The sequence below is a fragment of the Theropithecus gelada genome, chromosome 8, assembly GCF_003255815.1.
Source record: "Theropithecus gelada isolate Dixy chromosome 8, Tgel_1.0, whole genome shotgun sequence".
In the NCBI taxonomy this organism is placed as follows: domain Eukaryota; kingdom Metazoa; phylum Chordata; class Mammalia; order Primates; family Cercopithecidae; genus Theropithecus; species Theropithecus gelada.
Genome location: NC_037676.1, coordinates 103,771,802 through 103,777,644, shown reverse-complemented (window position 1 = coordinate 103,777,644; position 5,843 = coordinate 103,771,802).

Genomic DNA, 5,843 nt, shown 5'->3' with positions numbered 1-5,843 from the left:
CTAATTAAAAGGGTAAGGCAATACATTGATAATGATAGATAATTGCCCTTGAGAGCAGCTATTGATGAGCTCTGGTAATCAAATGTTTGGAGGTATTGAGATGTTAATAGAGTTAAATTCTAGGAGCTGCTCAATTTTTGTGGAAGGAACTTAACATTTGGACAGAGTTTTGTTCTGGCAATCACCCTTGACGGTGCTTCACCTGGGTTCAGACAGGCAGTATATTCTTTTGGGTGCCTGTCCCTTTATTGTTGGCTTCAGGGAAAGAGACAGGGCCCCACAGGTCTCCCTGACCCCGGTTGAGGCTGGTGGCTGCGTCAGGCTATCCAGTCAGGCAGCGCACCGGCCAGCCTTCTTCTGCTGTTTCACCTTTCCATTCCCTCATTTTCCCCCATTGGCTCCCAATGTGGGACACTGCTGTGGGCTTTGGTTTTCTACCTCAGTGAGCATTCAACAGTCTGTTTTGATGCCTTGCTTTTTGAGCCAGACTTAACAAAGCAAGGCACGGAATCACTTTCTTAGGAGGTCAAGAAAAACAAATCTAATCGAGCTTCCACTGGTAGGTTATTGCTACTCTTTCTGCTTTATTTTTTTATTTTTATTTTTTCCGCTTTATTTTTATTCATTTAATGTTTGAGACAGAGTCTCGCTCTGTAGCCCAGGCTAGAGTGCAGTGGCACAATCACGGCTCACTTTCAGCCTCCTGCTCTAAAGCTCAAGCAAGCCTCCCACCCCAGCCTCCCTGGTAGCTGAGACTACAGGTGCAACCCCATGCCTGGCCAATCTTTATATTTTTCATAGAGAAGGGGTTTTGCCATGTTGCCCAGACAGATCTTCAGCTTCTGGCCTCAAGTAATTCGTTTACATCGACCTCCCAAAGTGTTGGGATAACTGGCATGAGCCGCCGCATCTGGCTATTTCTGTGTTATATTAAAGAAAGCCTTCTTTCTTCCATACTATGTTAGGACATATACAGTGGCTGCTATTTAACCATTTTAAATGTATTAAGTGTACTTTTTAAACATTGTGGTAAAAACCACATAACATTTACCACCTTAACCATTTTTAAGCATATGATTCAATGGTATTAAATATATTCATAATGTGCAAGCATCACCACCACCCATCATTATAACGCTTCTCATCTCGTAAAACTGAAACTCTGTGCAAATTAAACCATAGCTTCTCATTGTCCTTTCCCCTCAACCCTGACAACCACTACTCTACCTTCTGTCTTTACGATTTTGACTACTCCTCTTCATACAAGTGGAATCATACAGTATTTGTCTTTTTGTGACTGGCTGATTTCACTCAGCATAGTGTCCTCAAGGTTCATCCAAGTTATAGCACATGTCAGACATTTTTTTTTTTCTTAAGGTTGAATACCATTCCATTATATGAAAACACCACATTTTGTTTATTCATTCATCTGTTGGTAGACACTTGGGTTGCTACCATGTTTTTACCAATGTGAATAATGCTGCTGTGAACATGGGTATATGCAGATATATCTTTGAGACTGCTTTCAATTCTTTTGGGTATATACCCAGAAGTAGAATGGCTAAATTCTATGGTTATTCTAATTTAAGTTTTTTAGAGGAACTCTTTTCCACAGTGACTGCACCATTTGACATTCCCACCAACAGTACACAAGAGTTTCTGTTTTTCCATATCCTTGCCAACATTTGTTATTTTCTGTTTTCTTGATACTAGCCATCCTGATGGGTGTGAGGTGGTATCTCACTATAGTTTTAATTTGCATTTTTCTAATGATTAGTGATGTTGAGCATCTTTTCATTTTCTTATTGGCCATTGGTGTATCTTCTTTAAAGAAAGTCTGTTCAAGTCCTTTGTCCATTTTTGAATGTGGTTGTTTTTGTTTTTGTTTTATTGTCAATTTTTAAGATTTCTGGGTATCAATTCCTCATCAGATATATGATTTGCAAATATTTTCTCCCATTCTGTGGGCTTCTGTTTTACTCTGTTGATGTGTCTTTTGATGCCCCAAATTTTAAAATTTTTGTGAAGTTCATGTATTTTTTTCTTTTTTTGTCTGTGCCTTTGATGTTGTATCCAAGAAATCTCTGCCCAGTCCAATGTCATGAAGCCTTTTTTTTTTTTTTTTTTTTTTTTTGAGACAGAGTCTCACTCAGTGCCCAGCCTGGAGTGCGGTGGCACGATCTTGGCTCACTGCAACCTCCACCTCCCAGGTTCAAGTGATTCTCCTGCCTTAGCCTCCCAAGTAGTTGAGACTACAGGTGCCCACCACCATTCCTGGCTAATTTTTTTCTTTTTTTTTGTTTTGAGATGGAGTCTCACTCTGTCGCCCAGGCTGGAGTTCTATGGTGTGATCTCAGCTCACTGCAACTTCCGCCTCCCAAGTTCAAGCGATTTTCCTGCCTCAGCGTCCTGAGTAGCTGAGATTACAGGCACCCCCACCATGCCTCAGCCTCCCAAAGTGCTGGGATTACAGGCCTGAGCCACCGTGCCGGCCTATTTTTGTATTTTTAGTAGAGACAGGATTTTACCATGTTGGCCAGGCTAGTCTCAAACTCTTGATCTCAGGTGATCCACCCACCTTGGCCTCCCAAAGTGCTGGGATTACAGGTGTGAGCCACTGCAAGTGGCCTATGAAGCTTTCGTCCTATGTTTTCTTCTAAGAGTTTCATAGGTTTAAGTTCTACATTTAGGTCTCTGAACCATTTTGAATCGACTTTTGTATATGGTGTTAGATGAGTCCAACTTCACTCTTCTGCATGTGGATATGCCGCTTTTCCCTGCACCGTCTATTGAAAAAATTTTCCTTTTCCCATTGAATGGCTTTGACACTCTTTTCAAAAATTGTTTGACCATATATATATATTAAGGTTTACTTCTGGGCTCTTTATTTTGTTCCATTGGCCTATATGTTTGTCTTTATGCCAGTACCACACTGTTTTGATTACTGTAAATTTGTACTAAGTTTTAAAATCAGGAAGTATGAGTCCTTCAGCTTTGTTTTTCTTTTTCAAGATTATTTTTACTATTTTAGGTCCCTGGAGATTCCATATGAATTTTAGTATGGGCTTTACTATTTCTGCAATAATTTTACCATTTTTGGTTTTTTAAATGTCAGTTTTATGCCATTCAACTTAATAGTTGAACTCTATGGCCAACAATAAAGTGAGGTAGGCTAAAGGAGTAGGGAACTGATATTTATTGAAGACACAGTATGTTCTAGGCTTGATAACCCACTTACACCTCAAATTACCTCTGCAGTATAAATGATGTGAGGGTGAGTATATGGCTCGGCTATTTGCTAAGCAAGTAAATGCTTAGCAGTGGCATAAAATAGACTGGGATATGACAATATCTTCCAGAATGTTTATGAATGTAAGCCCTGTTATATACAAAAAGCATATATGAAAAGTATACCTGATATAGTTAATAATAACTCAATTGTACATTTTATAATAACTTAAAGAGTGCAATTGGATTGTCTGTAACTCAAAGGATAAATGCTTGAGGGCATGGATACCCCATTCTCCATGAGGTGCTTATTTCACATCACGTGACCTGTATCAAAACATCTCATGTACTCCACAAATATGTACACCTACTATGTACCCACAAAAATAAAAAATTGAAAAAAAAGTGCACAAGGAGGTGGCTGGCATATGTTAGCAGCTCAGTGAATGTTGGGATGGAGAAACTGGGGCTCAGAGAAGTGAAATCACGTGTCCGAAATAAAGTTGATACATAGTGGAGACAAACACCAGCATTTTCGGTTGAATTCAAAACCCACCTTCTTTCCATTTCACTCCCATGGTTGGATTTTCTACAAGCTCCAGTCTTGGTAGCCCCGACAACTCTGCTCCCCACAATCCCCCAATGTCCACCGACAGTTCTTAGTCACATGATCAGCGAAGTCTGTGAGGTGGTCATCCGGGTCTGGACCACTGGAACTGGAAGAAAGGGCAAAGACTAGAGGACTTGCCCCCCATGCATAGCCACTGACCCTGCTCAGCTTCCTCACCATCCCGACAGCCTGCTGATGGCTGAACTGGAGGCCAGACTGTCAGAAGTGTGTGAACCAGAGCAATTCCATCTTGAATAGGAGCTGGGTAAAATGAGGCTGAGACCTACCGGGCTGCATTCCCAGACGGTTAAGGCATTCTAAGTCACAAGATGACATACAAGGTTGACACAAAATACAGGTCATAAAGACCTTGTTGATAAAACAGGTTGCAGTAAAGAAGCTGGCTAAAATCCCCCAAACCAAGATGGTGATGAGAGTGACCTCTGGTCTTCCTCACGGTTACCCTCTCACCAGCGCCATGACAGTTTACAAACGCCATGGCAACATCAGGAAGTTACCCTATATGGTTTAAATAGGAGAAGCATGAATAATCAACCCCTTGTTTAGCATATCATCAAAGAATAACCATAAAAATGGGCAACCAGCAGCCCTCAGAGCTGCTCTGTCTATGGAGTAGTAGCCATTCTTTATTCCTTAACTTTTTCTTTTTTCTTTCTTTCTTTCTTTTTTTTTTTTTTTTTTGAGACAGAGGTTTGCTCTTGTTGCCCAGACTGGAGTGCAATGGCGTGATCTCGGCTCACCACAACCTCTGCCTCCCGGGCTCAAGCGATTCTCCTGTCTCAACCCTCCAAGTAGCTGGGATCACAGGCATGCACCACCACACCCAGCTAATTTGGTATTTTTAGTAGAGACAGATTTTTCCATGTTGGTCAGGCTGGTCTCGAACTTCTGACCTCAGGTGATCTGCCTGCCTCAGCCTCCCAAAGTGCTGGGATTACAGGCGTGAGCCACCATGCCCAGCCTTTATTCCTTTACTTTCTTAAACTTGCTTTCACTTTACTCTGACTCACCCTGAATTCTTTCTTGCACAAGATCCAAGAACCCTCTTTTGGGGTCTGGATCGGGACCCCTTTCCTGTAACAAGTATCCCCTTGGCAGACATATGATTCTGCACCCCCACTTGGTCTCCAATTTCCAGAGATGGAGAAGGAGGGAAACGAGGGAAAATGCTTACTGAGGCATCTTCTATGAGCAGTCACCATACTAAGCTCTTTATTTACATTGCTTCTTGCACTGTTCACAACAATCCATGATTATCCTCAATTTAGAAATGTGAAAACTGAGATCACTGATGAAAAGCCACACACTGCATTTTGACTTGGCTCTCTTTCATTCCAGAACCCTTATGACCCAAGATGGAACTGAAATGCCATCCTATTATCAAGAAGGAGCATAAGAACAGCTAGAGGAGAGATGCAAGATTGAAATATCATGGAATGGGCTATGGTTTATCCTCTCTTCTGGTCATAAAATATCAACAGGTTGCAATTGCTCAGATCAGAAATTCCCAAGCTTTTAATAAGGCCCTCAGGGAGCCTCATTCAGGGACAACTGCCCTGTCACTGGGAATAAGTAGAGTGTGTGGGAAATATGTTGTCCTTGGTAAAACCTCCCCTTAGGAAAGAAGGCAAGAGAATTGAGTAAGATAATGATGGGCCAAAAGGAAAAAATAGAGAAAGAGGCTGCATGCTACAGAGAACAAGAGCAAAGATTCGAAAGCTTGGCACAGTTGGGCTTGAAACCATCTGTGTAAAAGGGACTAATAATGCTGACCTCATTGGGTCAAAAATGACGTTTAAAATGATGGTGTTTGCAAGGGACCTAGCACGTATTAAGAATTTAATAAACATTGGTTTTCCTCCCTTCTCCTAGGGATTAGGGAAAGCAACATCACTTTGCTTAAATGCATATAAAAAGGCTTCAGACTGCTTCTTAACAATGAGCATCTTTTGACAGTGAATATGCAAACCAAAAATAAAGAGCA